The 23,188-nt window shown below is 26.8% G+C and overlaps 1 pseudogene across 1 annotated transcript in view; it reads right to left on the bottom strand.

The window, feature by feature from the left end:
- Positions 1-19,262, bottom strand: part of LOC148180605 (peroxynitrite isomerase THAP4 pseudogene) — a 34,746-nt pseudogene extending 15,484 nt beyond the window's left edge. The window contains exon 1 of the transcript XR_015771687.1: positions 18,812-19,262. The product of XR_015771687.1 is annotated as a peroxynitrite isomerase THAP4 pseudogene (transcript). The remainder of the gene's footprint in view (positions 1-18,811) is intronic.
- Positions 19,263-23,188: the final 3,926 nt, after the last annotated feature.

The raw sequence follows: 23,188 nt of genomic DNA, 5'->3' as shown, positions 1-23,188 counted from the left end.
TTAGATTTTCTAAAATCTGTATTTTATGTTCTAAAATTTTGCACTTTAGCACAATGAATGAACGCTTTAGAAATAATAACCGTCCTAAATTTCAATGTCGTAACATTAAAACTCACAAAGATACCAATTTTAATATGAAAAAGTTGAGAATATTTGATTCGTCCTAAAGCTAAATTTTCTAAAATCTCTGCTTTTTGTTCTAAAATTCTGCACTTTATCAAACTTAATGAACAATTTAAACCTAGTAACCTCCTTAAATTTCATTGTCATAACTTAAAAACTAACAAAGATACGAATTTTAATAAAAAAAGTTTAAAATATTTGATTCGTCCTAAAATTAAATTTTCTAAAATCTGCATTTTTTGTTCTAAAATTTTGTACTTCGGCACAATTAATGAACACTTTAGAAATAGTAACTTCCATAAATTTCAATGACGTAACTTAAAAACTAACAAAGATACGAATTTTAATCAAAAATGTTGAAAATATTTGGTTAGCTCAAAAATTAGATTTTCTAAAATCTGTATTTTATGTTCTAAAATTTTGCACTTTGGCACAATGAATGAATGCTTTAGAAATAAAAACCGCCTTAAATTTCAATGTCGTAACTTAAAAACTAAAAAAGATACCTATTTTAATAAAAAAAGTTCGAAATATTTGGGTTTTAAAATTAGATTTTTTAAAATCTGTATTTTTTGTTCTAAAATTTTAAACTTTAACACAATTAATAAACGCCTTTGAAATAGTAACTTTCCCAAATTTAATTGTCATAATTTAAAAACTTACAAAGATACGAATTTTAACAAAAAATGTTGAAAATATTTGGTTCGCTCAAAAATTAGATTTTCTAAAATCTGTATTTTATGTTCTAAAATTTTGCACTTTGGCACAATGAATGGACGCTTTAGAAATAATAACCGCCCTAAATTTCAATGTCGTAACTTTAAAACTCACAAAGATACGAATTTTAATATGAAAAAGTTGAAAATATTTGATTCGTCCTAAAACTAAATTTTCTAAAATCTCTGCTTTTTGTTCTAAAATTCTGCACTTTATCAAACTTAATGAACAACTTAAACGTAGTAACCTCCTTAAATTTTATTGTCATAACTTAAAAACTAACAAAGATACGAATTTTAATAAAAAAAGTTTAAAATATTTGATTCGTCCTAAAATTAAATTTTCTAAAATCCGCATTTTTTGTTCTAAAATTTTGTGCTTCGGCACAATTAATGAACACTTTAGAAATAGTAACTTTCGTAAATTTCAATGACGTAACTTAAAAACTAACAAAGATACGAATTTTAATAAAAAATGTTGAAAATATTTGGTTCGCTCAAAAATTAGATTTTCTAAAATCTGTATTTTATGTTCTAAAATTTTGGACTTTGGCACAATGAATGAATGCTTTAGAAATAAAAACCGCCTTAAATTTCAATGTCGTAACTTAAAAACTAAAAAAGATACGTATTTTAATAAAAAAAGTTCGAAATATTTGGGTTCTAAAATTAGATTTTTTAAAATCTGTATTTTTTGTTCTAAAATTTTAAACTTTAACACAATCAATAAACGCCTTTGAAATAGTAACTTTCCCAAATTTAATTGTCATAATTTAAAAACTTACAAAGATACGAATTTTAACAAAAAATGTTGAAAATATTTGGTTCGCTCAAAAATTAGATTTTCTAAAATCTGTATTTTATGTTCTAAAATTTTGCACTTTAGCACAATGAATGAACGCTTTAGAAATAATAACCGTCCTAAATTTCAATGTCGTAACATTAAAACTCACAAAGATACCAATTTTAATATGAAAAAGTTGAGAATATTTGATTCGTCCTAAAGCTAAATTTTCTAAAATCTCTGCTTTTTGTTCTAAAATTCTGCACTTTATCAAACTTAATGAACAATTTAAACCTAGTAACCTCCTTAAATTTCATTGTCATAACTTAAAAACTAACAAAGATACGAATTTTAATAAAAAAAGTTTAAAATATTTGATTCGTCCTAAAATTAAATTTTCTAAAATCTGCATTTTTTGTTCTAAAATTTTGTACTTCGGCACAATTAATGAACACTTTAGAAATAGTAACTTCCATAAATTTCAATGACGTAACTTAAAAACTAACAAAGATACGAATTTTAATCAAAAATGTTGAAAATATTTGGTTAGCTCAAAAATTAGATTTTCTAAAATCTGTATTTTATGTTCTAAAATTTTGCACTTTGGCACAATGAATGAATGCTTTAGAAATAAAAACCGCCTTAAATTTCAATGTCGTAACTTAAAAACTAAAAAAGATACCTATTTTAATAAAAAAAGTTCGAAATATTTGGGTTTTAAAATTAGATTTTTTAAAATCTGTATTTTTTGTTCTAAAATTTTAAACTTTAACACAATTAATAAACGCCTTTGAAATAGTAACTTTCCCAAATTTAATTGTCATAATTTAAAAACTTACAAAGATACGAATTTTAACAAAAAATGTTGAAAATATTTGGTTCGCTCAAAAATTAGATTTTCTAAAATCTGTATTTTATGTTCTAAAATTTTGCACTTTGGCACAATGAATGGACGCTTTAGAAATAATAACCGCCCTAAATTTCAATGTCGTAACTTTAAAACTCACAAAGATACGAATTTTAATATGAAAAAGTTGAAAATATTTGATTCGTCCTAAAACTAAATTTTCTAAAATCTCTGCTTTTTGTTCTAAAATTCTGCACTTTATCAAACTTAATGAACAACTTAAACGTAGTAACCTCCTTAAATTTTATTGTCATAACTTAAAAACTAACAAAGATACGAATTTTAATAAAAAAAGTTTAAAATATTTGATTCGTCCTAAAATTAAATTTTCTAAAATCCGCATTTTTTGTTCTAAAATTTTGTGCTTCGGCACAATTAATGAACACTTTAGAAATAGTAACTTTCGTAAATTTCAATGTCGTAACTTAAAAACTAAAAAAGATACGAATTTTAATAAAAAAAAGTTGAAAATATTTGGGTCGCTCAAAAATTAGATTTTTTAAAATCTGCATTTTTTGTTCTAAAATTTTCAAATTTAACACAATTAATAAACGCGTTTGAAATAGTAACTTTCCCAAATTTCAGTGTCATAATTTAAAAACTTACAAAGATACGAATTTTAATAAAAAAAAGTTGGTTCGTTCCAAAATAAAATTTTCTAAAATCTGTATCTTTTGTTCTAAAATTTTGCATTGCACTTTGGCACAATTTTATTGCTTTATAAATAGTTACCTCCACAAATTTCATTGACATGAGTTAAAAACTAACAAATATACGAATGTTAACAAAGAAAGTAGAAAATATTTGATTGGTTCTAAAATTAAATGTTCTAAAATCTCTAACTTTTGTTCTAAAATTTGGCAATTTAACACAATTAACGAACGCTTTAGAAGTAGTAACTACCCTAAATTTGATTGCTATAATTTAAAAACTAACAAAGATACAAATTTTAATATAAAAGTAGAAAATATTTGATTAGACCCAAAATTAAATTTTCTAAAATCTCTAATTTTTGTTCTAAAATTTTTCACTTTGGCATAATTAATGACCGCTTTAGAAGTAGTAACCTCCCCAATTTTTTTTGTCATAGCGTAAAAATTAACAAAAATACGAATTTTAATAAAAAAAGTTGAAAATATTTGGTTTGTTCTAAAATAAAATGTTCTAAATTCTGTATTTTTTGTTCTAAAATTTTGCACTTTGGTACAATTCATGAACCCTTTAGAAATAGTAACTTCCATAAATTTCAATGTCGTAGCTCCCAAACTAACAAAGAAACGAAGTTTAATAAAAAAAGTTGAAAATATTTAATTTGTCTTAAAATGGAATTTTCTAAAATTTGTATTTTTTGTTCTAAAATTTTGTACTTTGGCACATTTAATAACCGCTTAAGCCGAAGTAACTTCCCCGAATTTCATTGTCATAACTTAAAAAATAACAAAGATACAAATTTTAATAAAAAAAGTTGAAAATATTTCATCCGTCCTAAAATAAAACTTTCTAGAATCTGTATTCTTTTTTCTAAAATTTTGTACTTTGGCACAATTGATGAATGCTTTAGTATTGTTGGAGTTGCAGGTTTTAATAGAAAGTTTTAACTGTTTTCGCGAGAATGATCTACTATTGTAGTTCAATTTTATTTTATGGCAATATGTTGCTACATTGCAAATGCCTCCAACGGAAGTCATGACTCTGTCATCTGTAAAATTTTATTTTCATTCTTGATACAAGTTCTAAAAAAGGCACGCCGCGTTTTGATTAATATTAGAACCACCCTGTATATCTCTTCGCGAAACGTGCCAGCCTAGAAACCGAATAAAAAACAACCAAATTCAAATGAATTATGCAAATAAACGTCGATTCTTTGTATACAAAACAATTCATTACTGAACCAATTAGTCCCGTTCCACTTGCCGTGTGCTTCGCGTCTTTGCTCCTCGCGACAATGAACCACTTCTACGTCTTCGTCGTCATCGTCAACTCCGTCACGATCTTGGCATGGAGTCGCGAAACTCACCTCTCAATAAATAACTTGTCTCAAGACAACATCATAACCACCGTCGTCACAAACGTCGACTGTTTCGATTTTGAAAAAGGCAACGGCCCCCAAGACCTCTTCCAAAACGTCTCGATTTTATCCGGCGCCTCCGAAGAGCGCAGAATCGAGGTGAACCAACTTGCGGCGAATTGCCCCTTTACGATGACGCTGTGGTTTTCCGACTTTACCATGGACTGGTTCAGGATCAACCAGAAGTACGCGCTGGGGGCCGCCAAGGCGAGGTTTTCGCATTTTGGGAACAGGACCATCGACTTTAGGAAGAGTGGGAACTCGATTTTTATCACAGTGAAAGACGGCGATTAGTCTTGTAAAGTTTATGTGTCTTCCAGTGTCATAAAAATTAAATTTTCTAAAGTCTGTATTTTTTGTTCTAAAATTTAGCACTTTGGCAAAATTAAAAAACGCTTTAGAAATAGTAATCTTTCTAAAATCCATTATTATAACTTAAAAACTCACAAAGATACGAATTTTAATAAAAAAATTGAAAATATTTGGCTCGTCCTAAAATTAGATTTTCTAAATTTTCTAATTTTTGGTCTAAAATTTTGCACTTTGGCACAATTAATGAACGATTATAAGACAGTAACCTCCCTAAATTTCATTGTTTTAACTTGAAAACTAACAAAGATACAAATTTTAATAAAAAAAAAAATGAAAATATTTGGTTGGTTCTAAAATAAAATTTTCTAAAATCTGTATTTTTTGTTCTAAAATTTTGCACTTTGTCACAATTAATGAAACCTTTAGAAATAGTAATCTCCCCAGATTTCATTGTTTTAGATTAAAAACTAGCAATGATACGAATTTTCATATAAAAAGTTGAAAATATTTGTTTCGTTCTAAAATACAATTTTCTAAAATCTGTATTTCTTGTTCTAAAATTTCTCACTTAGACTCAATTAATGAAGGATTTAGAGATAGTAACCTCCCTAAGTTGCATTATCATAACTTAAAAACTAACAAAGATACGAATTTTAATAAAAAAAGTTGAAAATATTTGGGTCCATCTAAAATAAAATTTTTAAAAATTTGTATTTTTTGTTCTAAAATTTTGCACTTTGGCACAATTAATGAACGATTTAGAGATAGCAACCTCCCCAAATTTCATTGTCATAACTAAAAATCTAACAAAGTTACGAGTTTTACAAAATGGAAAATATTCGGTTCGTCCTAAAATTAGATTTTATAAATTCTCTAATTTTTGTTCTGAAATTTTGCACGTTGGCACAATTAATGAACTCTTTAAAAGTAACCTTTTTAAATTTTATTGTCGTTACTTAAAAACTAACAAAGATTCAATTTTTAATATAAAAAAGTTGAAAATATTTGGTTCGTTTTAAAATAAAATGTTCTAAACTCTGTATTTGTTGTTCTAAAATTTTGCACTTTGGCACAATTAATGAACGATTATAAGATAGTAATCTACCTAAATTTCGTTGTCTTAACTTGAAAACTAACAAAGATACAAATTTTAATAAAAAAAAATTGAAAATATTTGGGTTGGTTCTAAAACACAATTTTCTAAAATCTGTATTTCTTGTTCTAAAATTTTCCACTTTGACTTAATTAATGAACGATTTAGAGATAGTAACCTCCCTAAGTTGCATTATCATAACTTAAAAACTAACAAAGATACAAATTTTAATAAAAAAATAGAAAATATTTGTTTCGTCCTAAAATAAAATTTTTCAAAATCTGTAATTTTTGTTCTAAAATTTTTGCACGTTGGCCACAATTAATAAACGCTTTACAAATAGTAACCTCCTTAAATTTTATTGTCATAACTTAAAAACTAACAAAGATACGAATTTTAATAAAAAAAAGTTGAAAATATTTGGGTCGATCTAAAATAAAATTTTTAAAAATCTGTATTTTTTGTTCTAAAATTTTGCACTTTGTCACCATTAATGAACGATTTAGATATTGTACCGTCCCTAAATTCCATTGTCATTACTTAAAAATTAAAAAGGATACAAATTTTAATAAAAAAATTGAAAATGTTTGGTTCGTCCTAAAAATAGGTTTTCTAAATTTCCTAATTTTTGTTCTAAAATTTTCCACTTTGACTCAATTAATGAACGATTTAGAGATTAGTAATCTCCCTAAGTTGCATTATCATAACTTAAAAACTAACAAAGATACAAATTTTAATAAAAAAAATTGAAAATATTTGGTTCGTCCTAAATAAAATTTTCTTAAATCTGTATCTTTTGTTCTAAAATTTGGCACTTTGTCACAATTAATGAAACCTTTAGAAATAATAACCTTGTTTTAGCTTAAAAACTATCAAAGATACGAATTTTAATAAAAAAAGTTGAAAATATTTGTTTCGTTCTAAAATAATCTCTGTATTTTTTTGTTCTAAAATTTTGCATTTTAGCACAATCATTAAACAATTTTAAGATAATAATCTCCCTAAATTTCATTGTCATAACTTAAAAACCAACAAAGATACCAATTTAAAAAAAAAAATGTAAATATTTAGTTCGTCTTAAAATTAAATTTTTTAAAATCTGTATTTTTTGTTCTAAAATTTTATATTTTGGCACAATTAATGAACGATTTTAAGATAAGTAATCTCCATAAATATCATTATCTTAATTTAAAAACTAACAAAGATACGAATTTTAATTAAAATGTTGAAAATTTTCCTAAAATTAGATTTTTTAAAATCTCTAATTATTGTTCTAAAATTTTGCACTTTGGCACAATTAATGAACGATTTAGAGATAGTAACCTCCCCAAATTTCATTGTAATAACTAAAAATCTAACAAAGTTACGAGTTTTAAAAAATGGAAAAAATTCGGTTAGTCCTAAAACTAGATTTTCTAAAATCTCGAATTTTTTTTCTAAAATTTTGCACGTTGGCACAATTAATGAACTCTTTAAAAGTAACCTTTTCAAATTTCATTGTCATTACTTAAAAACTAACAAAGATTCAATTTTTAATATAAAAAAGTTGAAAATATTTGGTTCGTTCTAAAATAAAATGTTCTAAACTCTGTATTTGTTGTTCTAAAATTTTGCACTTTGGCACAATTAATGAAGGATTATAAGACAGTAACCTCCCTAAATTTCATTGTTTTAACTTGAAAACTAACAAAGATACAAATTTTAATAAAAAAAAAATGAAAATATTTGGTTGGTTCTAAAATAAAATTTTCTAAAATCTGTATTTTTTGTTCTAAAATTTTGCACTTTGTCACAATTAATGAAACCTTTAGAAATAGTAATCTCCCCAGATTTCATTGTTTTAGATTAAAAACTAGCAATGATACGAATTTTCATATAAAAAGTTGAAAATATTTGTTTCGTTCTAAAATACAATTTTCTAAAATCTGTATTTCTTGTTCTAAAATTTCTCACTTAGACTCAATTAATGAAGGATTTAGAGATAGTAACCTCCCTAAGTTGCATTATCATAACTTAAAAACTAACAAAGATACGAATTTTAATAAAAAAAGTTGAAAATATTTGGGTCGATCTAAAATAAAATTTTTAAAAATTTGTATTTTTTGTTCTAAAATTTTGCACTTTGTCACCATTAATGAACGATTTAGATATTGTACCGTCCCTAAATTCCATTGTCATTACTTAAAAACTAAAAAAAATACAAATTTTAATAAAAAAAATTGAAAATATTTGACTCGTCCTAAAATTAGATTTTCTAAATTTTCTAATTTTTGTTCTAAAATTTTGCACTTTGGCACAATTAATGAACGATTTAGAGATAGCAACCTCCCCAAATTTCATTGTCATAACTAAAAATCTAACAAAGTTAAGAGTTTTACAAAATGGAAAATATTCGGTTCGTCCTAAAATTAGATTTTATAAATTCTCTAATTTTTGTTCTGAAATTTTGCACGTTGGCACAATTAATGAACTCTTTAAAAGTAACCTTTTTAAATTTTATTGTCGTTACTTAAAAACTAACAAAGATTCAATTTTTAATATAAAAAAGTTGAAAATATTTGGTTCGTTTTAAAATAAAATGTTCTAAACTCTGTATTTGTTGTTCTAAAATTTTGCACTTTGGCACAATTAATGAACGATTATAAGATAGTAATCTACCTAAATTTCGTTGTCTTAACTTGAAAACTAACAAAGATACAAATTTTAATAAAAAAAAATTGAAAACATCTGGGTTGGTTCTAAAACACAATTTTCTAAAATCTATATTTCTTGTTCTAAAATTTTTTACTTTGACTCAATTAATGAACGATTTAGAGATAGTAACCTCCCTAAGTTGCATTATCATAACTTAAAAACTAACAAAGATACGAATTTTAATAAAAAAAGTTGAAAATATTTGGGTCGATCTAAAATAAAATTTTTAAAAATTTGTATTTTTTGTTCTAAAATTTTGCACTTTGTCACCATTAATGAACGATTTAGATATTGTACCGTCCCTAAATTCCATTGTCATTACTTAAAAACTAAAAAAAATACAAATTTTAATAAAAAGAATTGAAAATATTTGACTCGTCCTAAAATTAGATTTTCTAAATTTTCTAATTTTTGTTCTAATATTTTGCACTTGGCACAATTAATGAACCATTTAGAGATAGTAACCTCCCCAAATTTCATTGTCATAACTAAAAATCTAACAAAGTTAAGAGTTTTACAAAATGGAAAATATTCGGTTCGTCCTAAAATTAGATTTTATAAATTCTCTAATTTTTGTTCTAATATTTTGCACTTGGCACAATTAATGAACTCTTTAAAAGTAACCTTTTTAAATTTTATTGTCGTTACTTAAAAACTAACAAAGATTCAATTTTTAATATAAAAAAGTTGAAAATATTTGGTTCGTTTTAAAATAAAATGTTCTAAACTCTGTATTTGTTGTTCTAAAATTTTGCACTTTGGCACAATTAATGAACGATTATAAGATAGTAATCTACCTAAATTTCGTTGTCTTAACTTGAAAACTAACAAAGATACAAATTTTAATAAAAAAAAATTGAAAACATCTGGGTTGGTTCTAAAACACAATTTTCTAAAATCTATATTTCTTGTTCTAAAATTTTTCACTTTGACTCAATTAATGAACGATTTAGAGATAGTAACCTCCCTAAGTTGCATTATCATAACTTAAAAACTAACAAAGATACGAATTTTAATAAAAAAAGTTGAAAATATTTGGGTCGATCTAAAATAAAATTTTTCAAAATCTGTATTTCTTGTTCTAAAATTTCTCACTTAGACTCAATTAATGAAGGATTTAGAGATAGTAACCTCCCTAAGTTGCATTATCATAACTTAAAAACTAACAAAGATACGAATTTTAATAAAAAAAGTTGAAAATATTTGGGTCGATCTAAAATAAAATTTTTAAAAATTTGTATTTTTTGTTCTAAAATTTTGCACTTTGTCACCATTAATGAACGATTTAGATATTGTACCGTCCCTAAATTCCATTGTCATTACTTAAAAACTAAAAAAAAATTCAAATTTTAATAAAAAAAATTGAAAATATTTGACTCGTCCTAAAATTAGATTTTCTAAATTTTCTAATTTTTGTTCTAATATTTTGCACTTGGCACAATTAATGAACCATTTAGAGATAGTAACCTCCCCAAATTTCATTGTCATAACTAAAAATCTAACAAAGTTACGAGTTTTACAAAATGGAAAATATTCGGTTCGTCCTAAAATTAGATTTTATAAATTCTCTAATTTTTGTTCTGAAATTTTGCACGTTGGCACAATTAATGAACTCTTTAAAAGTAACCTTTTTAAATTTTATTGTCATTACTTAAAAACTAACAAAGATTCAATTTTTAATATAAAAAAGTTGAAAATATTTGGTTCGTTTTAAAATAAAATGTTTTAAACTCTGTATTTGTTGTTCTAAAATTTTGCACTTTGGCACAATTAATGAACGATTATAAGATAGTAATCTACCTAAATTTCATTGTCTTAACTTAAAAACTAACAAAGATACAAATTTTAATAAAAAAAAATTGAAAACATCTGGGTTGGTTCTAAAACACAATTTTCTAAAATCTATATTTCTTTTTCTAAAATTTTCCACTTTGACTTAATTAATGAACGATTTAGAGATAGTAACCTCCCTAAGTTGCATTATCATAACTTAAAAACTAACAAAGATACGAATTTTAATAAAAAAAGTTGAAAATATTTGGGTCGATCTAAAATAAAATTTTTCAAAATCTGTATTTCTTGTTCTAAAATTTCTCACTTAGACTCAATTAATGAAGGATTTAGAGATAGTAACCTCCCTAAGTTGCATTATCATAACTTAAAAACTAACAAAGATACGAATTTTAATAAAAAAAAGTTGAAAATATTTGGGTCGATCTAAAATAAAATTTTTAAAAATCTGTATTTTTTGTTCAAAAATTTTGCACTTTGTCACCATTAATGAACGATTTAGATATTGTACCGTACCTAAATTCCATTGTCATTACTTAAAAATTAAAAAGGATACAAATTTTAATAAAAAAAATTGAAAATATTTGGTTCGTCCTAAAAATAGGTTTTCTAAATTTCCTAATTTTTGTTCTAAAATTTTCCACTTTGACTCAATTAATGAACGATTTAGAGATTAGTAATCTCCCTAAGTTGCATTATCATAACTTAAAAACTAACAAAGATACAAATTTTAATAAAAAAAATTGAAAATATTTGGTTCGTCCTAAATAAAATTTTCTTAAATCTGTATCTTTTGTTCTAAAATTTGGCACTTTGTCACAATTAATGAAACCTTTAGAAATAATAACCTTGTTTTAGCTTAAAAACTATCAAAGATACGAATTTTAATAAAAAAAGTTGAAAATATTTGTTTCGTTCTAAAATAATCTCTGTATTTTTTTGTTCTAAAATTTTGCATTTTAGCACAATCATTAAACAATTTTAAGATAATAATCTCCCTAAATTTCATTGTCATAACTTAAAAACCAACAAAGATACCAATTTAAAAAAAAAAATGTAAATATTTAGTTCGTCTTAAAATTAAATTTTTTAAAATCTGTATTTTTTGTTCTAAAATTTTATATTTTGGCACAATTAATGAACGATTTTAAGATAAGTGATCTCCCTAAATTTCATTATCTTAATTTAAAAACTAACAAAGATACGAATTTTAATTAAAATGTTGAAAATTTTCCTAAAATTAGATTTTTTAAAATCTCTAATTATTGTTCTAAAATTTTGCACTTTGGCACAATTAATGAACGATTTAGAGATAGTAACCTCCCCAAATTTCATTGTCATAACTAAAAATCTAACAAAGTTACGAGTTTTAAAAAATGGAAAAAATTTGGTTAGTCCTAAAACTAGATTTTCTAAAATCTCGATTTTTTTTTCTAAAATTTTGCACGTTGGCACAATTAATGAACTCTTTAAAAGTAACCTTTTCAAATTTCATTGTCATTACTTAAAAACTAACAAAGATACGAATTTAAAAAAAAAATTGTAAATATTTAGTTCGTCTAAAATTAATTTTTTTAAAATCTCTAATTATTGTTCTTAGAACCAAATTTTCTAAAATCTGTATTTTTTCTTCTAAAATTTTGCATTTTGGTACTATTAATAATCACTTTAAAAATAGTAACCTTCATAAATTTCATTGTCATAACTTAAAAACTAACAAAGATAAAAATTTTAATAAAAAAAGTTCAAAATATTTCGTCCGTCCTAAAATTAGATTTTCTAAAATCTCTAATTATTGTTCTAAAATTTTGCATTTTGGCACAATTAATGAACGCTTTAGAAATAATAACTGCCCTAAATTTCAATGTCGTAACTCTAAAACTCACAAAGATACGAATTTTAATATGAAAAAGTTGAAAATATTTTATTCGTCCTAAAACTAAATTTTCTAAAATCTCTGCTTTTTGTTCTAAAATTCGGCACTTTATTAAAATGAATGAACATTTTAAACATAATAACCTCCTTAAATTTCATTGTCATAACTTAAAAACTTACAAAGATACGAATTTTAATAAAAAAAGTTCAAAATATTTGATTCGTCCTAAAATTAAATTTTCTAAAATCTGCATTTTTTGTTCTAAAATTTTGCACTTTGGCACAATTAATAAACACTTTAGAAATAGTAACTTCCGTAAATTTCAATGTCGTAACTTAAAAACTAACAAAGATACGAATTTTAATAGAAAAAGTTGAAAATATTTGTTTCGCCCTAAACTAAATTTTCTAAAGTCGGTATTTTTGTTCTAAAATTTTGCACTTTAACACAATTAATAAACGCCTTTGAAATAATAACTTTCCCAAATTTCATTGTCATAATTTAAAAACTTACAAAGATACGAATTTTAATAAAAAATGTTGAAAATATTTGGTTCGCTCAAAAATTATATTTTCTAAAATCTGCATTTTTTGTTCTAAAATTTTGCACGTTGGCACAATTAATGAACACTTTAGAAATAGTAACTTTCGTAAATTTCAATGTCGTAACTTAAAAACTAACAAAGACACGAATTTTAATAGAAAAAGTTGAAAATATTTGGTTCGTCCTAAACAAAATTTTCTAAAATCGGTATTTTTTGTTCTAAAATTTTGCACTTTGGTACAATTAATGAACACTATAGATAGTAACTTTCATAAATTTCAATGACGTAACTTAAAAACTAACAAAGATACGAATTTTAATAAAAAAAAGTTGAAAATATTTGGTTCGTCCTAAAATAAAATTTTCTAAAATCTGTATTTTTTGTTCTAAAATTTTGAACTTTAACACAATTAATAAACGCCTTTGAAATAGTAACTTTCCCAAATTTCACTGTCATAATTTAAAAGCTTACAAAGATGCGAATTTTAATAAAAAAAGTTCAAAATATTTGATTCGTCATAAAACTAAATTTTCTAAAATCTCTGCTTTTTGCTCTAAAATTCTGTACTTTATCAAACTTAATGAACAATTTAAACGTAGTAACCTCCTTAAATTTTATTGTCATAACTTAAAAACTAACAAAGATACGAATTTTAATAAAAAAAGTTCAAAATATTTGTTTCGTCCTAAAATTAAATTTTCTAAAATCTGCATTTTTTGTTCTAAAATTTTGCACTTTGGCACAATGAATGAACGCTTTAGAAATAATAACCGCCCTAAATTTCAATGTTGTAACTTTAAAACTCACAAAAAGACGAATTTTAATATGAAAAATTTAAAAATATTTGATTCGTCCTAAAACTAAATTTTCTAAAATCTCTGCTTTTTGTTCTAAAATTCTGCACTTTGTCAAAATTAATCAACAATTTAAACATAGTAACCTCCTTAAATTTCATGGTCATAACTTAAAAACTAACAAAGATACGAATTTTAATAAAAAAAGTTCAAAATATTTGATTCGTCCTAAAATTAAATTTTCTAAAATCTGCATTTTTTGTTCTAAAATTTTGAAATTTAACACAATTAATAAACGCGTTTGAAATAGTAACTTTCCCAAATTTCAGTGTCATAATTTAAAAACTTACAAAGATACGAATTTTAATAAAAAATGTTGAAAATATTTGGTTCGCTCAAAAATTAGATTTTCTAAAATCTGTATTTTATGTTCTAAAATTTTGCACTTTGGCACAATGAATGAACGCTTTAGAAATAATAACTGCCTTAAATTTCAATGTCGTAACTTTAAAACTCACAAAGACACGAATTTTAATATGAAAAAGTTGAAAATATTTGATTCGTCCTAAAACTAAATTTTCTAAAATCTGCATTTTTTGTTCTAAAATTTTGCACGTTGGCACAATTAATGAACACTTTAGAAATAGTAACGACCATAAATTTCAATGACGTAACTTAAAAACTAACAAAGATAAGAATTTTAATAAAAAAGTTGAAAATATTTGGTTCGTCCCAAAATAAAATGTAGTTTTCCGATTTTACCATGGACTGGTTCAGGATCAACCAGAAAGAAATACGCGCTGCCAAGGCGAAGTTTTCGCACTTCCGGACTTTAGGAAAAGTGGGTACTCGATTTTTATCACAGTGAAAGAAGGCGATTAGTCTTGTAACTTTATTGAAATAAACTTTATTTGTCCTCCAGTACTATAATGACGTTATTACCGCTCGTTTTGTAACTGATGGGAAAGGGCGCATCGTAGGTAAACTCCGCGTCTCCTTCCCCAATCGCGTGCTTCATATTAATGGAAAACCCGCCGCTTTCGCCCCCCGAAAACTGGAACTCCATGGTAAACGGACACTTCGTCGCAAATCCGTTGAGTTCGATCCTCCGTTCAATCACACGCCTTGCAGGAATGGAGGCGCCTTTGAACTTCTCCACGGGGCCGCTGCCGTCTTCGAAGTCGAAAGGGTCCACGTTTTTCACCAAGATGTTTTCCACTGGGACACTTCGCCGGTTTTGGATGATGAGGTGGGTCTCCCGGGACCATTTCAACAGGCTCAGGGAAGAAATGGACGCGAAGAGCGTCGCGGCGCAGAGGAAAAATAGAGAGGTTCGCATTGGGTCGGGAGAACGGAAACTTTTTGGGATGGAATTGGAATTGAAACTAGCTTCTGCGATGGCAGAGAAGAGCAATGGTGGGACGACCTTTTACATAAATCTGAGCAAAACTCGTTTGGTTTTGTTCCACTGGCAGGTTCACCTCGCTGAAACTGGAATGCCTCTAAAATAAAGACAACAAAAAATGCAGACCGAATTATGTGCGTTCAAAATGGCGCAAAAAAGTGCGATGTTATTTTTGCACATACAGGGTGGTCCAATAATGAAAATGTCAACTTGTGTACTTTTCGAAAAAAAAATAAAGATTGTATTGATGAACGCCACTGCTAGGTATAAAACACTAGAGAAATTAGAGAAAATTTAATAGTATACTCGTATCATGTAACAAGTTTTATAAATTTCACTTTAGTCACGAGTTTATTTAAACACTCGCTCAACTGCACATTTTTAATATAAAAAATTCCAAAATTTGGAAGTATTGTTATCTAAGACACTCAAATTAACTTGCTAAATTAAAAAATTTTAGTACAAAAAAACCCAAAATTTTTATTTTAAGACAATCATTTTTCTAAAATTTTTATAGTATTCTGTAACTCCACTAATTTTAATGCTAAAAGAACAAAATTTCAGAACGTTAGTGAAATTTAGCTGCTTATTATCTACGCAAAATTAGATAATTTTAAAACAAGAAATAAGAATTTTAGAAATTTTCATTTTTAGACCGCCTTCAAAATGCACAAATTGCTGTTAAATTCTATAACTCTCACAATTTGAATGTAAAAATTCCAAAATTTGGTGAAATTGCTACGCAAAGCACTTAAATTAACTGTGCTAAATTTAAAAACAATGAGAACAAAAGACATAAATGTTAGAAAATTTTATTTTTAGAAGTATTTCAAAGTGCACAAAATGCTATTAAATTCTGTAACTTTGGCATTTTTAACGCAAAAAGTATGAAATTTGGGGACTTTACAATTAAAAAAGTCTTAATTGATTGTGCTAAATTAGAAAATTTTAGAACAAATTATACAAATTTTAGAAAAATTTATTTTTGAATCCATTTTTTTCCAAAAATTCTATTGATTGTGATAACTTTGGCAATTTTAATGATAAAGTAATAAAATTTAAGGGATTATTAAAATCTGGTTTGTTTATTAACGAGGCTAAATTACATAATTTTAGAAGAAGAAATAAAAATTTTTGAAATTACTATGAAATTCTATAACTAACATTTTTAACGCAAAAAATATGAAATTTAGAGACTTTATTGGTTTAGAAACTCTAATTGACTGTGCTAAAATAGAAAATTTTAGAACAGAAAACAATAATTTTAGAAAATTGGATTTGTGCAATAAACCTTATTTCCCATTTTTTTTTTAAATAATCATGAAACTGCCGATTTCGACGATAGAACAATGAAATTTTATGAAGTCATTAAATCCGATTTGCTTGTTAACGTTGCCAAATTGCAAAATTTTAGAAGAAAAACGATAAATTTTAGAAACATTTATTTTTGAAGAGAATCATTTTTCTAAAATTTTTATTGTATTTTGTAACTCCACTAATTTTAATACTAGAAGAACAAAATTTCAGAACGTTAGTGAAATTTAGCTGCTTATTATCTACGCAACATTAGATAATTTTAAAACAAGAAATAATAGTTTTAGAAATTTTCATTTTTAGACCGCCTTCAAAATGCACAAATTGCTGTTAAATTCTATAACTCTCACAATTTGAATGTAAAAATTCCAAGATTTGGAGATATTGCTACGTAAAGCACTTAAATTAACTGTGCTAAATTGAAAAAAATTAGAACAAAAGACACAAAATTTAGAAAATTTTATTTTTAGAACTATCTCAAAGTGCACAAAATGCTATTAAATTCTGTAACTTTGGCATTTTTAACGCAATAAGTATGAAATTTGGGGTCTTTACGATTAAAAAAGTTCTAATTGACAGTACTGAATTAGAAAATTTTAAAACAAATGATACAAATTTTAGAAAATTTTATTTTTAAAGCAATTTTTTTTCCCAAAAATTTTATTGACTGATAATTTTAATGATAAAATAATGAAGTTTTAGGGGTTTATTAAAATCGGTTTGTTTATTAACGACGCTAAATTACATAATTTTAGCACAAAAAACAAAAATTTTAGAAAATTGGAGTTGTGAAGTAAACTTTATTTTCCAATTTTTTAATCAGTTTTGAGACTGCCGATTTCGACGATAAAACTATGAAATTTTATGAAGTTATTAAAACCGATTAGCTTATCAACGTTGCCAAATTGCAAAATTTAGAACAAAAACGATAAATCTTCGAAATTTTTTATCTTAGAAAATCTCAATAAGCACAAATTACTTTGAAATTCTATAACTCTGACACTTTTAATGCAAAAAGTATGAAATTTGAGAGTTTTACTACTTGAAAGGTTTTAAGTAAATGAGCTTAATTAGAAAATTGTAGAACAAAAAACTGCAATTTTTAGAAATTTTTATTTTTAGAAAACTCTGAAATTGCTATTAAATTTTATAATTCTGACTACATTAATGCAAAAAGTTTGAAATTTAGGGGTTTTATTACTTGAAAGGTTTTAAGTAATTGTATTTAATTGGAAAATTTTAGAACAAAAAACAGCAATTTTAGAATTTTTTTTAGAGCACTGAGTTTGCTCAAATTCGTCTTAAATTCTGTAACTTTGACATTTTTAACACAAAAAGTATGAAATTTGGAGGCTTAACTACTCAAAAAGTTGTGATTAAATGTGCAAAATTTGAAAATTTTAGAAAATTGTATTTAATAGTATATTATGTAACAAGTATCATATATAATTGTCACTTTAGTCACGAGTTTATTTAGACACGATGGTTTATAAACGTGTTACATACTATACTTTTTCTACGACCTCCAACTGTTTTATCAGTAGCTAACTTCAACTCTAAAACGACGTGTTTAAAGTGACGTGATGTGTTTAAAATATCACACGAGAGTAGAAAGAGGTACTTTAAAAACTGAAAAGCTCTAAAAATTTAAAAATTTAGAAACTTAAATTTAAATAAAAAAAAATCAAACTTCTATTAAATTTCTTTTCTAAATTTGCAGTTTTGAAAGTACATACAAGAATCGCCACGTCAAAAAATTTCGTTCTTTTCGCGCCAAAAGTGAAGGAACTATAGAGTGGTTAAAAAAATTTGTTTCTAATTGTGATATTCTAAATAAAACTTTCTGTAAGTTGGCACTCGTAATAAGACAGTCACAAGCACCAACCTTGACAAACTTCATTACTGACGCCAAAAATAAAAAATTCCCCTTTTTCCTCTAGATTTTTCTAATTTTGTAGATTTTTAAGAACAGAAAAGAGTCCAAACGTCAAAAAACTTCATTTTGCTCTAAAAATTAGGGAACTATTGTACAGAGTGTTAAAATTAATTAAAATTAGTTCCTTGTAAAATCGTCAAAAAAGAACTTTTTTCGTATACTTAAATTTTTGTACGTTGGCACTCGTAATAAGACAGTCAAAAGTACCAACCTTGATAAAATTAATCAGTGTGACGTCAGAAATAGCGAAATTACAATGTTAAATATGTATTTTCAAACAAATTTTTCAAAAAATTCTCCTCTTCGTTCGTATTTTTTCCTAAAGTGGCAGTATTGGATAAACAAACAACGCAAACGTTACAAATAATAACAAACAAGAAATTAAACGCGGCTGAAAAACTGATTTTTTGGCCGTTTTTCTAGCAAAAAAACCGTTACTATCTTCCTAATTTACCTTCGTTGTTTTTGTATCCACTTCCACTCCTTTTCTGAATTATCGATGAGACAAAAAGACGAACACGAAAAGATGTCATTTGAAGCCCCCCAAAGCCCCCACTTTCACCCATAACCACACAGACACGTGGAAAAACCAACGAGGCAACTGATAAACTGAATTTTTTCGCCACCACTTCAATAAACAAGTCGTTGCTATGGTAACATCCCATGGGATTTGTCTTCGTTCCATTTCCACTAGACTTCCATTTGGAGTGATTAAAGAGGAAAAACACAAAAAAAGAGTATGGAGCCCCCAACGCCCCCCATCCTCACTCATAACCTCACAAACACGTGGAAAAACTAACGAGATACGCAAATCTCAACTGACTTCTATCGCGACTTTTTCAATAAACAAGTCGTTGCTATGGTAACATCATCTTCATTTCTTTTATTACTATTTCCACTGGACTTGTTTTATGGGACGATCAAAGAAAGAATTGAAGGAAAACACAAAAAATATGAAGCCCCCCAACGCCCCCCATCCTCACTCATAACCCCACAAATACGTGGAAAAACCGATGAGACACGCAAATCCCAACTGTCAAATTGATTTTTTTTCGCCACTTTTTCAATAAACAACTCGTTGCTATGGTAACGCCTCCAGAGCGCCCTATGATCTGTCTTCCTTAATTTTTTTTTTTTCCACTTTCCACTGGACTTCTGTTCGGGACAATCGTTGAAGGAATAAACACAAAAAAACGTGAAATTCGACAAACTTTAATCCAAAATCACCTCACAGTAACCGTCAGCCGATTCCCGCTTCGACTGTACGAAACATCCCTCTTACCCTCCACGTGCTTCAAATGCGCCTCCGCCTGTCCCACCGCGAACTTCTGGTTGATCCTGAACTTCTCCTCAGTGCCATCAGAAAACACCAACCGCATGGTGAAAGGGCAGTTGGAGGCCCACGGATTTACATCCTCCCGCTCCTCGTGGCTGCGCCCCGCGGGGATGGCAACCCCCTGGAAGTTGCTCTGGGGGTTGAAACCCGTGAGGCCCCAATCGAACGCGTCCACCTCGCTCACTTCAGTCGTGACGATGTCGGTTTTGGAGAGATTGACGATTTTTAAGTGCGTTTCGAGGGCGGAGGCTTCTTCGGCTGCTAGGCCGTAGACGGTGAGGAGGCGGTCGAGGAAGGTGAAGGCGTGCAGGGGTTGTGAGGAGGCGAAGAGGAACAGGAAGAGGAAAAACATTTTGGTTTGACAGCGATAAGATAACAATCCAGGCCATGGCCTGCTTGATAGCGGGCTTCTCTACGTGCTCCAAACCCGTACGACCTTGATAGTTCTAAAATAGCGGTGGCGCTAGTTACCCTACAGTTTTTAACCAATGAATGATTGCCTTAGCGGAGAAACCAACCTTATCGTATCTAAGAACCTTTGGTAATTTCGTATTTATTTTCAAATTAGAAAAAGTGAACAGTTCGTAGAAGAGGCACTTCGAGTTAAAGTTAAGTCAATTAGGAAAAATTGCCAATTGGCTGCTAACCTTCATGTAGGTCGGTGGCGCCGCGGCAGACGCTCTAAGTTTACGTTTGCCCAGGCATTAGAACACCTCCATAAAAGTAAATGTCAAAGAAAACAATTCTTTGCAAATATCTCGTCACGGATAAAAAACTTTATAAAATTTTTTGTAGGACTAATCGTTTTCAAGATTTAATAATTTTTTTAAAATTTACAAGAAATTGTAAAGAAACTTTGAATCTGTTAAGTCGACGAAAACCATATACAGTAGACTCTCGACAATTTGAATGTCTTGATAATGTGAAATTTTTTCCCGGTTCCCTCGATTTCCCTCGAAAAATTGAAAAATTTTAATGTATTTTGCCCCCCTCGTTAATTTAAAGTAAATTTTTTCCCTCCCGAACTGTCGTTAATTTGAAATCTCTCGCGTGGCCGTACAAAAAAATATATTTAATAGTATATTATGTAACAAGTTTCATAAATTTCACTTTAGTTACGAGTTTATTTAAACACCCGCGCAATTGCACATTTTTAATATAAAAAATTCCAAAATTTGGAGGTATTGCTAAAACATTCAAAAAATTAGTACAAAAAAACAAAATTTTAGAAATTTTTATTTTTGAAAAGAATCATTTTTCTAAAATTTTTATAGTATTCTGTAACTCCACTAATTTTAATGCTAGAAAAACAAAATTTCAGAACGTTAGTGAAATTTAATTGCTTATTATCTACGCAAAATTAGATAATTTTAAAACAAGACATAAGAATTTTAGAAATTTTCATTTTTAGACCGCCTTCAAAATGCACAAATTGCTGTTAAATTCTATAACTCTCGCAATTTTAATGTAAAAATTCCAAAATTTGGAGATATTGCTACGTAAAGCACTTAAATTAACTGTGCTAAATTTAAAAAAATTAGAACAAAAAACACGAATTTTAGAAAATTTTATTTTTAGAACTATTTCAAAGTGCACAAAATGCTATTAAAATCTGTAACTTTGGCATTTTTAACGCAAAAAGTATGAAATTTGGGGACTGAATAAGTTTTAATTGACTGTGCTGAATTAGAAAATTTTATACAAATTTTAGAAAATTTTATTTTTGAATCTTTTTTTTTTCAAAAATTTTATTGACTTTGATAATTTAATGATAAAATAATGAAATTTTGGGATTATTAAAATCCGAGTTGTTTATTAACGACGCTAAATTACATAATTTTAGAACAAAAAATAAAAAAATTTGAGATTTTTATTAGAACGACTTCAAAGTGCACAAATTACTATGAAATTCTATAACTAACATTTTTAACGCAAAAAATATGAAATTTAGAGACTTTATTGGTTTAGAAACTCTAATTGACTGTGCAAAAATAGAAAAATTTAGAACAAAAAACAAAAATTTTAGAAAATTGGATTTGTGCAGTAAACCTTATTTTCCAAATTTTTTAAAATAATCATGAGACTGCCGATTTCGACAATAGAACAATGAAATTTTATGAAGTTATTAAAACCGATTTGCTTATTAACGTTGCCAAATTGCAAAATTTTAGAATAAAAACGATAAACTTTAGAAATTTTTATTTTTGAAGAGAATCATTTTTCTAAAATTTTTATAGTATTCTGTAACTCCACTAATTTTAATGCTAGAAGAACGAAATTTCAGAACGTTAGTGAAATTATCTACGCAAAATTAGATAATTTTAAAACAAGAAATAAGAATTTTAGAACTTTTCATTTTTAGACCGCCTTCAAAATGCACAAATTGCTGTTAAATTCTATAACTCTCACAATTTTAATGTAAAAATTCCAAAATTTGGAGATATTGCTACGTAAAGCACTTAAATTAACTGCTAAATTAAAAAAAATAGATCAAAAGACACAAATTTTAGAAAATTTTATTTTTAGAACTATCTCAAAGTGCACAAAATGCTATTAAATTCTGTAACTTTGGCATTTTTAACTCAAAAAGTATGAAATTTGGGGACTTTACAACTAAAAAAGTCGTAATTGATTGTGCTGAATTAGAGAATTTTAGAACAAATTATACAAATTTTAGAAAATTTTTTTTCCAAAAATTTTATTGACTTTGATAATTTAATGATAAAATAATGAAATTTTAGGGGATTATTAAAATCCGGGTTGTTTATTAACGACGCTAAATTACATAATTTTAGAACAAGAAATAAAAATTTTGAAATTTTTATTATTAGAACGACTTCAAAGTGCACAAATTACTATGAAATTCTATAACTTTAACATTTTTAACGCAAAAAATATAAAATTTAGAGACTTTATTGGTTTAGAAACTCTAATTGACTGTGCTAAAATAGAAAATTTTAGAACAAAAAACAAAAATTTTAGAAAATTGGATTTGTGCAGTAAACCCTATTTTCCGAATTTTTTAAAATAATCATGAGTGCCGATTTCGACGATAGAACAATGAAATTTTATAAAGCTATTAAAACCGATTTGCTTATTAACGTTGCCAAATTACAAAATTTTAGAATAAAAACGATAAATTTTAGAAAACTTCTGAACTTTTTTTGACTTAGGGGAAGAGCACCGAATATTGGATGGTTGCCTAATATTGGATACCACCCTAACTCAGTTTATAAAAGCGAGCCATTAGTCCAACACGAAAGTCTTTGGTGCTAATTTAAATATTTGGTTTGCGCGGGTTAAATACGTTCATTTGTTATAAAATTTGTGTTATTGAGTAAGTAAATCATATTTAATGTTTGTTTATAGTAAAAATCAACAAAAATTGATAATCTGGCATAATGAATACCGAATTTTTCTCTCCGAAGCAAAGTGTGCTAAATCCCTAATATTGGATACTTTGGTGCCGTCAATATTAGATATCCAATATTAAGT

The sequence above is a fragment of the Gnatocerus cornutus genome, chromosome 1 (genome assembly GCF_029298725.1).
Source record: "Gnatocerus cornutus isolate USDA-ARS CGAHR chromosome 1, icGnaCorn1.1, whole genome shotgun sequence".
NCBI lineage: Eukaryota > Metazoa > Arthropoda > Insecta > Coleoptera > Tenebrionidae > Gnatocerus > Gnatocerus cornutus.
Note: the sequence above shows the minus strand (reverse complement) of the source record. Positions and strands in the feature narration are given on the sequence as shown.